Here is a 15,971-nt window from a genome sequence, read left to right as displayed (position 1 = left end):
TATTTCATGGAAGAGTTTGTGAAGAACTGGTATTTATTTATTCTTCTTTAAATTTTTTGTAAAATTCACCAGTGAAGCCATTTGGACTGATTTATCTTCCCACTAGATTGATACTTTTATCATTAGAAAATATTCCTCTGTATCTCTAGTAACTTTTTGTTGTTTTAAAGTCTATTTTGTCTAATATTAGTACAGTCATTCCCACTCTTTTATGAGTGTTGTTTGCATAATATACTTTTTCCCATCTTTTTTTTTTTTCAACTGTGTTGTTTAAGCTAAAGCACGTGTCCTGTAGACAGCACATAGTTGGGTCTTGTTTTGTTATCCAATCTGACAATCTCTGCCTTTCGACTAGATTGTTTAATTCAATCACATTTAATACTATTGATATGGTTGAATTTACGTCTGCCATTTTGCTTTGTGTTTTCTACACATTCCCTATTGTTTGTTCCTCTATTCCTCCTTTATTGACTTCTTTTGTAGTGTATGGATTATACTTTCCTGTTTACATGTCATTTAATATTTTGTTAAAAACTGGAAATTTTGGATAGCTAGCAACTCTAGTCACTGATTGCCTGGGAGTTGTTGTTTCTATGATCATTTGCTTGTTTAGTTATAGTTAAACTAATTCTGTGAAGTCTATTTCTCCCACAGTGTGCAGCTACTGATGTCCCTGGTCATTTGTATTCCGTGTGTTTTTCTTTTTGTCTGGCTACCAGTAGACCACCCCTGGATGGACATAAGCCACTTATTGGTCAAAAGTTTTGCTTAAGCCTCCTTAGCCAGTTAGATTTTTACCCTTTACCATTTGATGTCTGTGTGGCTTAGTGGCTGCTATCACAGTTCAGGGAGTTTATGTGTTTGGCCCTCACATTCAGCCAAGGACTTACACATTCATGGGTCCCTCTTTGATGACTCCTAAAAGGGTGCAGCCTTGGGCATTGTATTAGTCAGCATTTTTCAGAGAAATAGAACCAATAGAATGTATGTCTAGATAGAAAGAGATTCAATTTAAAGAATAGGCTCACATGTTTGTAGGGGCTGACAAGACTGAAATCAGCAGGGTAGACCAGAAGAGTAGAGACCCAAGGAAGAGTTGATGTTATAGCTCAAGTCCAAAGGCAATTTGAAAGCAGAATTCTCTCTTCACGGGGATGGAGGGGAGTGCTCAGTCTTTTTTTCCATTAAGGCCTTTTAACCGATCGGATGAGGCCTACCCACATTGTGAGGGCAATCTGCTTTACTCAAAGTCTACTGATTTAAATGTGAATCTTACCTAAAATAAAATACCTTCACAGCAACATTTTAATGGATGTTTGATAAATATCTGGGTACTGTGGCCTAGCCAAGGTGACACATAAAATTAACCATCGTGGGCATGCACACAGTCTCTCGCATTGCCAGAGATGAATGTGATCATATTTTTAAGCCTGGGTTCCTAGGAGTTGACCCTAGGTCAAAGTAGCTTCTTACTTAGTCAATGTTTGGTCAAAGGTTGTATTTAAGTCCCTCGTGCCAGTGAAGCTTCTGCCTGTGTTGATGGGTGTGTGCCTCCTGGGCAATGTTTTCAAGTCCATCCCGCATTCTGCCCTGAGTGCTCCTGGATGGGCACAGCCTAGCTGTGCTCACAGCCTCCCCAGCCCCCGGAGTTGACTGAGATCTCAAGAAGCTTCTTCTTGGCTATCTCTTTCCCTGTTTTTTTCCATTAGATTTCTACTCTGCCATTTTACTTTTAGCATGGAACTACCAGTCTTCTCTTAATTGCTCTCCATCATGGTTAGGTATGGAGTTCTTCACCCACTGTTCCACAAAAAGTCAGTTTGCTCAGGCAAAGCTGTGCAGCAATTTGTCCTTTGGTCTGCCTTTCTGGGGGGAAGAGCCCCTGTGCCATTGTCTCAGAGCTCAGGGTGGAACTGCTTTTCCCAGAGTGATACCACCCAGCAATATCAGTGAGCGTGGGGGGCTGGAGGATTAACTCTGATCTTAGCTTATCCCACCTGGTGTGGAACCCCTGAGCTACAAACTCACACTACCTGACCATTCCTAACAAAGTGCCCATCCTTCAGGTATCTGTTTAAAAGTCACTTCCTTATGGACACTCTTCCCAATCCTACTTTCCAATCCACCCCAGTCTGGATCAAATCATCTCGTTATAACATCCTAAACTTTCTTTCATAGTATATATTGCAACCGCAGTTGTAACAGGTTAGTTCCTAAAGGGGACTTTTCCTGTTTTTGATATTTGCAACTAAAGCTCCAATGCTGAAAACAATAGGCACAAAGTTCACCCACAATCCTCTTGAGACCCTTAAATGCAACTGGTAGAACTTACTAGCAGCAGAGCCAGGCTTGCTGTAATCACCTAGATTCAAGCCCATGTCAAAGATTATTAGTAATTTGGAAGAGGAGTTACTGGAAATTATAGGGAGTTTGGGGAGAGACATTCTCCTCTCCAAAGCCAAGTGCACAGGTTAAGAGAATCATTTATAGAGGTATGGGGTGGGGGGAGCTGTCCCGTGAAAGGAAATATTGACACCATCATGGGGCTCAGGCAGCAGACCTCTTGATTTTCCCTTGGCTGTCTAAGCAGAAAAATGGAGACCTGGAAAAACAATGGGGCAGCGGGCAGGGCAGCAGCAGGGCTCTGACAATTCCACCAGATAGTCGAGCTTGAGGCACCTGGTTGAATCCTGCCCATAAAAGTGGCCTTCCAGGTGAGGGACCCCTAGCAGCAGGTGATACCACTGAAGGTAGAGGCAAGAGCTGGAGAACCTACTACACATAGCACTACTTGGTTAAAAAAACTTTTGCCCCTTTTCTGTAACTCACCACGCCCCTACCCCCACACACTACTACTGATGGGGCCCAACGCCACAGACTTGAGTCTGGTAAAAGGAATGGAAAAGACCACGCCGCCCTTCCCAGGGCATGTCTCTCTCACCAAAAGTCAGACCAGGTCTGGGGGAGGCAAACAAACCATGAATCAGACCAGAGAATGAACTGCTAAATTGGCCTGGACTGAAATTTTTATATCTTAGAGTGGCTGAAAAGTTACGGAATCCTTCCTAACAGTCATTAAGGATTGAGAAAGGGAGAGTCACCAGATATAGAGAAAGGCACTGAATGGAGAAAGACAAAACTGTTTCATACTTATATTGCACTAAATTCAGGCAGTTTAATTAGCTGATGAGATAACTATGTAGTTTTATAAAATTATCGGTGTGTTTATTTTCCTAACGTTTATTGTTCCTCTAGAGTACAAGTTCCCCAGCGGCAGAGGTTACATCCCCAGCGCCAGCCCAGCTCTGACACACGGTGGGCCTCTGATCAATATTTGTTGAATAAAAAAAAAATGAATACATGCAGAAGTGAGTATTTTTGAATTTTCATTTAAAAATTCTCAATAGCTCAGAATAACTGTCAAAACTGTGCTTTGCTGTATTCACATATGAAAGATACCCTACGTATCAGATCAGTCAATTAAAAAATGAGACTCTGAGAGATGAAAAGAAATTTGAAAAAGGAAAAAGAAGAGACATCCTCTGCCAAGAGGATTACTTTCCTTTAGAAATGTTATTTTAAGTATAAGTTTGATGTTCCTTGCACACAGAGGATTGCAGAGAAACACCATAGGATCAGCGTGCTGGAAAAACAGCCTCCGCTAAAGTAGCTGTTGCTTGTTCCGAAGAAAAGGCAGACGGGTGGGAGGCAGAAGGAGTTACTTTTTCCTGTACTTATCTCTTCTCCTTATAATGTCCCTCAAGGTAATATTTCATCCCAGAATGATCGAAGTCCCTGAAATTTCAAGAACAGGCAGGTCTTCTTTTACAAGCAACAGTAAAAAATTTTTGAGCAGCTAAGCATGTTACTGGGGAATTAATAATAAATCTGTACAGATTGATATTCCCCTGAGATAAAAGGAAAGAGAAAATATTAAAAAACCGATGCTTCTGGCGAATGAAAAACTAATGGAGTGTATATCTCTCCGGGGGAGGGAGGGACACAGCGCTTGCTTTTATTCCCAAGACTAAAGGCTGCCACGTGAGCAGGTTGCTGGGCTCTTCTCGCGTCTGCTATGATACCAGTTCCACCGACAAAAACCAAATGGCATGGTGCCAAGACCCACAGGCTTAGGCTGGACTGCCAGTCCTACCCCTAATTAGCTGTGTGACGTCAGACAAGTAACTAAATGTCCCCAAGCCTCAGTCTTTGCAACAGAAAATGCAAATAATGCCTCCTTTCATAATGTATGGAGAATTAAACAGAAGTATATGCATGCTGGCTAGTATCTAGTAAGGGTTCAGTAAACTTTTGGTTCTCTTCTCATATATGGTACATTTTGCTAGGTCATTTCATCTTTATCCAAAAGAACCCTTTATTCCACATAAACTGGCAACCTTTTACCTACAAACTCACATGCTACTGTGTTTTAATGTCAATTCAATGTCCATAACCTCAGGAAATTTTTCAGAAATTTTTCTCATCCAATTTTATAGACATCAGCTCCTTGAAAGTGTTAATCATGCTTCCTTGGGTTTCATCTCCTTGCACCAACTTTTCCATTCCCATCCTTATTAGTCACCAGTAGATTATAAGAGCAGTGAAGCCAAGGTCTATATTTTTTTTTTTTTTTTTTGCCGTTGTACCCCAGGATCTAACAGAAAATCTAGCACCTTGTAATCAGTAGGTATCTGTTACGTGTATGGATGAATGTAAGACACATTTATCAAGACAAGCTATCTGCCGTATCAAACAACCTCAGTCCCTCAGTGTCTTAGATCAAAAAGTGCTTATTTGTTACCTACCCACGGTTGAATGTAGGATCAGCAGGGGGCTGGGCTCTGTACAATCATTCAAACACCAGGATCTTTTTATTTACTGTTTCCACCCCCTCCAGGGCCTCCAAATACTCCACCAAATCTTCTGTGTTCAACCAACAATTGAGGGAAGAGCAAGCCAATGAGGAGGACTTCCAGGGAGATTTTAGGGGCCAGGCCTGACAGTGACATTCATCATTTCCCCTCACATTTCACTGCCCAGAACTCAGGCACATGGGCCCACTAACCTGTAGAACAGGCTGGAAAATGTAATACACCTGTGACCCCAAAAGGAAGAAGAAATTGGTTTGGTGGGACTCAACCCTGATTCTCTCACTTAATTGGCCATGTCTGTTGTGCGACAGAGTGACCACCAACATTAGGAATTGGGCAGACAGCTGTCATCCAGCAATAACAGCCAAGGTTGGGGAACAGGAATCCAGGAGCCAGTCTGGTATAGGAAAAAATGGAAGGAATGGGGTGGAAGAAACCAAGATCTAAAATAAGAGACCAGAACTAAAAATCAAGGCAAAAGTTCTACAACCCCAAAGACATTGATCAATATAATAGCTCAATATCATCAAGTATCAATACCGAAGCAATGACAACAAAAGCAGCTGTTGAAGTTATGCCAACTTCAGGTCCATCCTATTCTGGAAGATGAAGCAGGGTCAGCTCATGTGAGATCAATGTGCCTTAGTTTGTAGAAGTAGGAATTCAAAGACGGGAACGGTCAGTAATATGAACAACCAAAACCATAAAGTAGCCTACAGGAAACTGCTCTTGGCTGGACACAAGCCCTATCCACTAGATACGATTGGAAAAGACATGACTCCTCCACAGCCTTGGGCCTCCGTGCTCCTTCTTCCCTGCGGGCACACCTGCAGGTAAGGGGCAGATTCTAGGACGGTCATGCTTTTCTGGAAGGAACGGGCCCCTGGAAGACAGGCACAGACCCCCTGCAAGGCACAGGAGGCAGGGACTGCAGCTGCAGCGCTCACCTTGAGGACCTGCACCTTTGCCTGAGCAAGAACAAGGCGCAGCGCTACCCTTGACAAGCCAATGACAATACATTCTCCCTTCTCACTTGCAGGTTTCCCTTTTCAGCACATTTTCCCCCTGCCAGGCATCGTCATTAGCGCTTCTTTGTGGGTTTAATTGTAAATTTGTTTTGATGAATTAGTCTCAGAGCTGACTTGGCACTTATTGAAACATGGGACAAGGTTCTGGATTTATTTAGTGTTCAGATCCCTGCACCCTCCGGGATCCCTCTCTGTGTCAGCAGCAAAACTTCAAGTTCAAAACTGTCTATGTTAGAAAATGTTTTATGTGTCTAATTAACTATTTGTCACTTTGAGGTAAGTACAAAGATAAAAATCTCACCATCCTGTGTTAGGTGATGGATGTGTATCTTTTTATAGTGCATGGACCAGGGAACTCAAGAATCAATTTCTAGACTAGGGAACAATGACGAAATTGCCTAATATATTAATTTGTGCTGTGACACATTACTCCTGATGTAACCTTCCAAATGGTTTCTCAAAATCTTAAACAACTCCCACCCCCACCCCCAGCGGGAAATGTTCTTAAGTCTTTACCTCCAGAATTCAGTGCAAAAACTGAGGCTGATCGTATTAAGCCCAGCACAGCAGAGCCAAGAAGTCATGGTAAGATTTGTGGAGAATCCAACTGAGATTGAAGACCCGGGTTCAGATCTTATCCCTGTCACTAGGTAGCTGATTAGGACTCTCAGATCTCCAGATAAAATGAGCTTAGATAAAGTAGGGAATGCATTAGTTCATATCATTGAAAAGTCCAGGGCTTGGTCTTCAGATGCAGCTAAACCAAGGAGATCAAACCACGTTGCCAAGGCTCTGTGGGTCTCCCTCCTGAGCTTGATGCTTCTTTACTTTTGATACTGGCTTTATTCTTCAGAGAGTGTGTTCAAGTTGGCTAGGACAGATAGCCCATGGTAGCCCTAGGTACACATGGGTCTTACAATTCTCAGTGTCATTAAAATAGAATGCCTCTCTTCTGCATATGCACAAACAAAATTTTACATTAGTTCTGATTGCCTCATTTGGGCCACGGGCCGGACACTGAACCAGTCACTGAGACTGTCTTATATCCCTTTATGTGATCAGAAGGAGGGGAGAGAATCGAACCACAGTGGTAGACTCAGCATAACTATATGCAGTGGGGAAATGCCGTCCAAGAGATAAAAGATCAGGTGCTCTTACCACATGCAAAGAAAGGACAGACAGACAGACAAAAACACCAGAAGTTTACTCCTCACTTGCTTAAACCGATTACTTATTCTATCTAAAAAAAAAAATAAGCATGAGAATGTCTCTATTCACTTTACATGGAAGTATAAAGATAAAGCAGAAGAAATGCTTTGAGGAGAAATTTGTTAGATATTTTACAAAATAAATCACATCTCCTCTACATTGCTGCTAAAAGTATAAATTTGCATCAGTCCTTCAGAAAACAATTTGGCATTATCTTGTAAAGCCTAAAATTTCACTCCTAAGTAGCAGAGACAGGGGTGATCCTCAAACATTCCCTCTGCTCCCCTACACGTCTCATCTTCCCCTGAGCTAGGTTTGGCCACCTGGATGTTTCAGGTAAAGGAGGGGTCAATAGAAGTTGTGTTAGTCGGGGTTATCCAGAGAAACAACCAATAGGAGATACATACACGTGTGTGTGTGTGTGTGTGTGAAAGAGTGTGAGTGAGATCTGTCTGGAAAGTATCCAGCCATTGTTAATATAACTTGAACAGTTCGTGCGTGATTGATGTAACCCGGCCCCCCAGGCAAGTGGACTGGAATGCGCATGCGTGAACCATGACGACGTCACTGTACTAGTCAGCGGGGCGCTGGACACCATTAAGTGAGCGTGTGTACTGTGCGGATGTCACATTCAAAATGACCGAATGAGTAGAGCAACGAATCTGCATCAAATTTTGCTTTAAGCTTGAACAATCATCCGCAGAAACTGTTTGGATAATTCGGAAGGCTTTCGGGGCAATGCAATGAATGCAACACAATTAAAAGTGTAGCACAAATGCTTCAAAGATGGTCAAGAATCTGTTGAAAGTGACCCACCTTCTGGAAGGCTTGCAACAAGAACACCTGAGAATGTTGAATGTGGGCAGGTTAGGGTAAGAGACGCTGGGAGAACTGTGTGAGGTCCCAAGGTGCTGACTTTGAAGGGGTCTGAGGTGTCATTGTCCTATGTATAATGTGTCTTCTATCGTCTTCAATAAATGTCTCTATTTTTCATATGACATGGCTGGATACTTTCTGGACAGACCTTTTTTATATATATGCATATATATGTGTGTGTATGTATATATCTTTCTAGATATTATAAGTTTTGATCCACACCATTCTGGAGGCTAAGTCCTACCATCTGCCATCTGAAAGCTGGAGACCCAGGAAAGCCAGTGGTAAGTTCTAAGGCCTGAAGGCTGGAGAGCTGCTGGTATAGATTTTAGTCTGGATCTGAAAGCTTGAGAACCAGGAGCACTAGAACAAGGGAAGATCAATGCCCCACCTCCAGCAGTCAGACAGAGCTAATTCAATCTTCCTCAACCTTCTTGTGCTATTCAGGCCCTCACAGGCTTGGATGATGTCCACCCACACTGGGCCATCTGCTTTACCCAGTTTATCAATTCAAATGCCAATCTCTTCTGAAAACACCCTCACAGACATACCCAGAGATAATACTTAGCCAAATATCTGGGTATCCCATGGCCCAGTCAAGTTGACAGACAAGAGTAACAATTACACACATCGTCTGCCACTCTGAGATGAAGCACTGAAAAGCCCTGTGCAGTTCTGTAGCGTCCGCCCTCCCCTGCCAAGGAGATGGGGGAGCAGTCACGTTCCTGAAGACATAGCTACGTGATGGTACAGGCCTTGTCAGCCTGGTTCCTGAGTGTCCCCCACCAAGAAATGAACCTTTATTGTGTTAAGCCATCTATGTAGAGGGGTTAATTTATTATCACAGCATAGTCTATTTATCATGTCTAATACAATCCTCAAGAGAAACTTTTGCCCATGTACAAGATGATCACAGTGACATTGTTCATAATAGTAAAAATGTTGAAGCAACACAAATGGCTATTGGCCAATATGACTCATAAAAAAATAATCATGATATATTTACACAAAGAAATGGTACACAGTAAAATATATTACTATAGGCAACACTATGTATGAATCTTAACAACATAATGTCAGGTAAAAAAAGTAAGTCCCTGGAGACTACATATAGCTAGAGGCCTTTTAAAAGTTTAAAAATAAGCAAAAGGCTGGGCGCGGTGGCTCACGCCTGTAATCCTAGCTCTCTGGGAGGCCGAGGCGGGCAGATTGTTTGAGCTCAGGAGTTCGAAACCAGCCTGAGCAAGAGCAAGACCCCGTCTCTACTAAAAATAGAAAGAAATTAATTGGACAACTAAAAATATGTAGAAAAAATTAGCCAGGCATGGTGGTGCATGCCTGTAGTACCAGCTACTCGGGAGGCTGAGGCAGGAGGATCGCTTGAGCCCAGGAGTTTGAGGTTGCTGTGAGCTAGGAGGACGCCACGGCACTCACTCTAGCCCGGGGAAAAGAGTGAGACTCTGTCTCAAAAAAAAATAAAAAATAAAAAATAAATAAAAATAAGCAAAAGAAAATATATTATTTAAGTATACAGTTCTATGTGATTTTTTTAAAAGCAAGACAATTATAATCACACATAGGTGAATATAGTTATTGGTAATGTTCTAGATTTTAGATTAGGTCATCTGTTCCTAGGTATTATAAATAATGGAAAGTCATTGAAGTCTGTCTTTGGCCAACAATCTAATAGTGATAATATGACATGAAGCAAAAATTATGATTAATCCAATTTTATATAACTGAGATCTAAATAAAGAAATATGTATTAACCAGAATAGAAATATTAGTTATAGCAGGTATAAGGTTAGAAGCTAATTCCTCTAGCTTTCAGTTTTCAAACTTTTCCCTCTATATGGAAGGGGTAGCATTAGCAAAACTGGAAAGTCATTGAAGTCTGTCTTTGGCCAACAAATCTCCTAAGTTTGTGCCCTGGTTCCCTTGTATGGATCCCCTCTCACCTCACTTTAAGGTATCCTTTATCTCTCATTCTCTCCAGTCTCTCCCCTGCTGAAAAACGATTTCAACAAGTCTGTGCTCTTTCTCTAGAACATATTCCTCTTTTCTCCACTGTCTAAATACTTTCTCAGGGCAATGTCAACAACAAATAGGGCTTTGACAGCCACTAAAACGATAAACCCCCAAATTTACACATTTTTCTTCTGAGCAACAGAATGGTAATTCTAACTTTTCATTTGTCATCTCCACTTGGGTGTCTGACAGCCATCTTTAATTCCAAACATATGGTATCCATTTCTTAACTTCCCTCAAAATTCATTCTTCCTCCTACTTCCCTCTTTTGGATTAATGCCACCACTAGCTATCCAGTTTCCAGAACTGTGGATCTAGAGTTAATCCTAGACAATTTCCTGTCTTTAGATGCCTGGGAGAATGTTGTTACCTTTCCCAAGGAACACCAGCACCAGTGACCAGGACAAAAATGAATAGACAAAGAAGAAGATGTAAAGACTGTTCTTGAAGATGTGAATCACCCCTAGGAATTTCCATAAATAACTAAGGTAGATTTTAAAGGGACCAGCATCTACGTTATAAGGTAGAACTAGAGGAATTTAAGTTACTCAATTTTACCTATAAACCAGCAAGACCTAGATGTATCTAAATAATGTAGTTTGGATGTCTGTTTCTTCCACTACATTATAAATCTCCAGAAATTATGAACTATGTTTCATTAATCTTGGATTTCTCAGTGCCTATCATGGTATCCAACATATAGTAGATATTTAATGCTATTTCATATTTAATGCTATTTCATATTTAATGAATAAATCCACATAAAATATAACTTTTCCAGAACAATTTATATTTCTATGAGTGAGGAAAGTTGGTGGTATAGTGAGCCTTCCACTGAGTCCCTGATGGTGGAAGGCGCCATTGCTCAGTTAGCCTGAACATCAGAACTTTCCCAATGAGAGAAGCATTTCAGACCAGGCCTTCCTGATTGCTTGTCAGCAAGTCATCTTGCCTTGTACTTAACATATTTTCTAGCTTCACATAAGTAAACCAACAGCAGAAGCAAAAAGGGGAGAGGGAAAAGATCAGGAAAAAGTAGTTTTCTATGTTTTGGAAACATTTGCCTCATAGGATTAGGCAGCATGACTCATAATAATTTTGCTTTTGTTTTTTTGAATCATAAACAAATAATACCATGAAGAAAAGCACAATGCTTTCACAGAATGTAAATGAGATGAAATAGAGAGAATGTTATTTCTACTAGCATAAATATTTACCAGTCTGGTTAAACTTTATAGAAGTCACGATAAATGGGTTCCTGGTTATGGCCAACAGAGCACTGTATATTTGTTGCAAGCTATCCGCTAGAAACCGATTGTTTTTTTCTTCTTTCTATTATTTTAATGTTGTTTTTTTAGAGCATGTTCATTTATTTACCTTGTGGGATTCCACATTTTTGTCAGGTTATTTTTCTTACGTTATAAGAACCAATGTCAGACGTTCATGGTGGTGACACTTGTAAAGCCACCCAGTGGAATATAATGAGGGCTACAGTCAATAAATAAATAATGTTGTCCCGAAAAGAATAGTGAAAACACAACTTCTACCTTCAAGTAAGTACTGACTGTTAACTGCTTTGTAAAATATCATGAAAAGAACACTGTGCCCATGGCAACCCAGCAGTTGAACTCTAATGGTGTTTTTATTTTTTTTTTTAATTTTGGGCAGGTGTGGGTGTGCATTTACATGCCTACCATAGTTAATAATAACTTCTAAATCTGGCATTTCCTGATAATACTACAAGCTTATAAAAACAGCTTTCATCCAAGGACCTTAAAAAGGCCTAAAATTGAGCAAGCATTATCAGCATTTGAAAGATAAAGCAGCCCTGAGAGAATATGCAATTTGCCCAAGGTCAGACAGAAAAACTTGCTAAAGCAAAAATACAATTCAAGGTAACTAACTCCCAGTCTGTTGTTCTAATTATTAGACAATCCTCTCCTGTGTTGGACTTGAAGATTTGCCTTTGGTTCTCAAAACCTTCAATGAATCACTAAAGTCCAGGGAATGGTCCCAGAGTGCAGCTGTGGTTAATTGAACATCTTCCAACTTACAGGATTCTGTTATTAGTCTTATTAATTAAAGTATTTCTCACAAAAATTCTCAAAACACATGGAAATTAAGGATTTTCCCCTTTGTTTTATAATCTCACAAATGAAGATGCGAGAAACAAATTATAATTGAAATGAGTGTATCCCATTTTCATTTATAACTCAATAGAAAATAAAGTCTTAATTGTATTAGGTTAGGATAGCTATAAAGAGGCTAGAGGTGCAAAGGCCCTCCACAAACACTCCCTTTGTGGTGTAGAGAGCATTCTAAATTAAGTAGTGTAAAAACAGTAGGAGTTCACTATGTAAAACAGCAAAGCACTCAAAATTACTAAGCAATAATGTCTAAGACACTGTCCCTCTCATCTTTGTGCTGCTGCACCTGCTATTCTCATAATCCAGACCACCTTTCCTCTCTTATCTCTCCTTTTCCAGTATGTTAACTCTCAAAGGACCCAACTAAGGCGTCACTTCGTTTCTGAATTTTTACCTGCCTGCAGTCTCCATATTCTGCCCCACCCCACACCAGGTTGGAATATAGCCATCTTCTGTGCTCCCATAACCCCCCTGGCTTATCTCTAGGGGCCACCTATGTTCCTGTGTTTAAATGGTCTCTCTTGTGCATTAGACTGGGGGGAGGGGTTATTTCTTAATACATTGAAGAGTTTAGGAAAACTGCCCAAAACTAGAAAAATAAGCTTTCCTATTTCAGCTCCAACGTGTAAAAAGCTAAGAAGCTGTCGCTCTCATCTTTAGAACAAGAAAGCTGAACGAAATGAAAACCAATGACTTTTCTTGGACCCATCAGAGAATTAAAGTCGTAGAGAAAACCAGTATCCCAAAGTCTGGGGAAACAGGTGAATCCAGAGAATCACATCTGAGATCTGCTTACCTGGAGCAGAATCTCCCAGAGCTGTAGACTGGCAGGAACAGTGAAATGGTGATTTGGATGAATTGCTGGAGGCTGAGCGCGGACTAGTGTGAGAATGAGAAGCTTCCAGGGCTCTCAGGTTTAGGAACCGCCCCCGCCGCCAGGAACCCTGCCAGGTTTTCATGGTAAACAGCCAAGAAAGATCTTCTTGTGACTCTGAGAGGGGCAAGGCAAAGTCACCACTGTGAAATGCCCAGAGCGTTCTCCATTATAAAGCCCTGCTCTCCAGGGAAAAAGACTTAACCAGAGCCTTATCCCATCTGGAGGTGAGCAATTCTCTGATCCCAGCCCCTTCTAGCCTTCTAGTCTCACATGAGGGCTATAAATAAAACTAAGAAACACCTGTGAAGATCAGTCTAGGCCCGCTAAAAGACTGACATTCAGTCATGAGATTGTAGAATCCTTTCCCTGCCCACAACTTTATTGCCCCACCAACAGGGCTCCAATATCATGGCTGCAGATTACAGCTGAAAGCGTCACAAAATGTATACTCTGTCCAAGGAGGAATTTGGTCAGACCAAGGACGACAGGAAAGAGAAAAACAGACACTCAAAGCATTTGAAGTCTGTGACACCTACAGCTATAGCAAACACCAAACACAGCTCAACTCCTCTATTAACCGGCACGTCCACGCTAAAGAACCCCTTACCTCAGCCCCTGTTACTCAATATAACGTGTTTGATTTTCAACAAAAAAAAAAAACTAGAAGACATGCCAAAAGGCATGAAAAACGCAGTCTGAAAAGACAAAGCAAGCATTAGAACCAGAGTCAGATATGACACAGATTTTTGAATTATCAAAGAATTTATAATAACTATGATGGATAAGTTAAGGATCCTAATGAAAAAAGTAGACAATACACAAGAACAACCGGATATGGTAAGCAGAAATATGAAAGCTCTAAGAAAGTCTCGAAAGGAAATTAAAAATCAAAAACAGTATAAATGAAGAATGCCTTTAATGAGCTCACCAGTAGACTGGACATAGCCATAGAAAGAATCAGTGAGCTTGAAGGTACGTCAATAAAGACTTCCCAAACTGAAAGGCAGAAACAAAATATTTTTTTAAATTGACAGAACACCCAAAAACTATGGGATAATTTCAAAAGGAATGGATATGTGTAATTGAAATACCACAAGGAGAGTAAAAGAAGAACAAAATAAAAGAAAGATTGAAGTTATAATGTGTAAAGGAAAATAAAAATCTCAGGACCATCCCCCTAATTCCTTATGCAAAAGGAGGCTGAGTCATACGACACCCCTTCCAAATGAATAACTGTTACTAACGTTATGCATCAGCCAGACCCCTATGGGAAGGCAAAAGGCCTCAGACATCTGTGAAGGATGCCCCCACGGATCATTCATAAGGAAATTTTTTGCTGGCTTCCCGTAAACAAGGACATGCAAATGGTAACTTTGGGTTTGCAGGCTAAGTTTAGCTCGTAAAGCTAAAGTCTGTTCAATTTCACACTAACAATGTTGATTACAGGTGCATCTACCCAGGTGCAGAACAGAGACAAGAGCCAACATTCTCCCACCTACCCAAGGTCATCTACATAATTGATGCTTCCTTCACTCCCTATTTCTCTTCTAACACTCACCTTATCTTATGTAAAATGTGGATTTCCTGGGCCTAACAAGAATGTAACCATTTGCCTCATCCCCCCTCCTTTGTTTTCTGCACACCTTCCCTTAAATACTACATTTCCCAAATTCCCCTTTGGAGAAACAGTCATAGATTTGTCTGTGGTTTGTGTTTTTCCTGGGTGTGTCCTCAAACTTTGGCTTCATAAACCTCCATTGATGGAGATCTTTGACTCAGTCACTTGTTTTGGGTTATCAAATGGCTGAGAATTTTCCAAAATTAGTGACAGACACTGTCTTAATCTATTTGTGTTGCTATAAAGAAACACCTGAGGCTGGATAATTAAGAAAAGAGGTGTACTTGGCTCACAGTTCTCCAGGCTGTAGAAGAACAGCACGGACATCTGTATCTGGTAAGGGCCTCAGACAGCTTCCACTCATAGCAGAAAGGACAGGGAAGCTGACATGTGCAGAGACCATATGGCAAGAGAGAGAGGGGAGGGAGGTGCCAGGCTTGATAACTAGCTTGTGCAGAAACTAACAAGAGTGAGAACTCACTTACCGCCTAGGGAGGGCATCAGCCTATTCATGAGGCCTCCATACCCATGGCCCAAACACCTCCCATTAGGCCCCACCATTGGGGATCAAATTTGAAAATGAGGTTTGAGTCAAATATCCAAACCATAGCATTCTGCCCCTGGCCAACCAAAACCCATGTTTTTCTAATATTGTAACATATAATCATCCTTTCCCATAGTCCCAAGTTTTAACTAGTCTTAACCTCATTGGGTTGTTCTGAGGAGGACATGAGTTAATATACATAAAGCTCTTAGCATAGTATTGAACGAATGAAAGATTATTGTCGACATAGACCGGTGAAGGCTCACATAGTATTTATTGATGCAAATACATTCATGATGTATTTCATGAAGATGTCACAAAATAATATGTTATCTTTTAAATCGCATCTTGTCAATATGTGTAGATATACAAAGAGAAATTGTGGACAAGTATACTTTAATATCTCTGGATTGGGAAATTACAGGTCCTTTTAACTTTTTCCTTTTCACATCTCTACTTCTGGAATTATCTTGAGTAAACTTTTGTAATGAAAAATTTTAAATATATTTTAATATCTAATGAAGGAACAATACGAAAATTCTGGGAAGTTGATCGATAGAAATCAAATTCTTTAATATGCCCCAAGAAATTAATTTTAAGTTTACAGTGCTCTAAGAATTCACAGAGGAGGGGTTTCAATTTGATTGTTTACCAGTGTGATGTTTAAAAGTTATAGTGTTTGCTGCTATCCAAGTTTCCTTTTTAAAGTGAGCCCATCCTTACCAGCAAAGGACACTATACTAGATCCTCTCTCAGTAAGTAGGCAGGGAACG

Source organism: Propithecus coquereli, unplaced genomic scaffold, assembly GCF_000956105.1.
Source record: "Propithecus coquereli isolate 6110/MARCELLA unplaced genomic scaffold, Pcoq_1.0 Scaffold230, whole genome shotgun sequence".
In the NCBI taxonomy this organism is placed as follows: domain Eukaryota; kingdom Metazoa; phylum Chordata; class Mammalia; order Primates; family Indriidae; genus Propithecus; species Propithecus coquereli.
The sequence above is the reverse complement of the archived record's forward strand: the minus strand, read 5'-3'. Positions refer to the sequence as shown.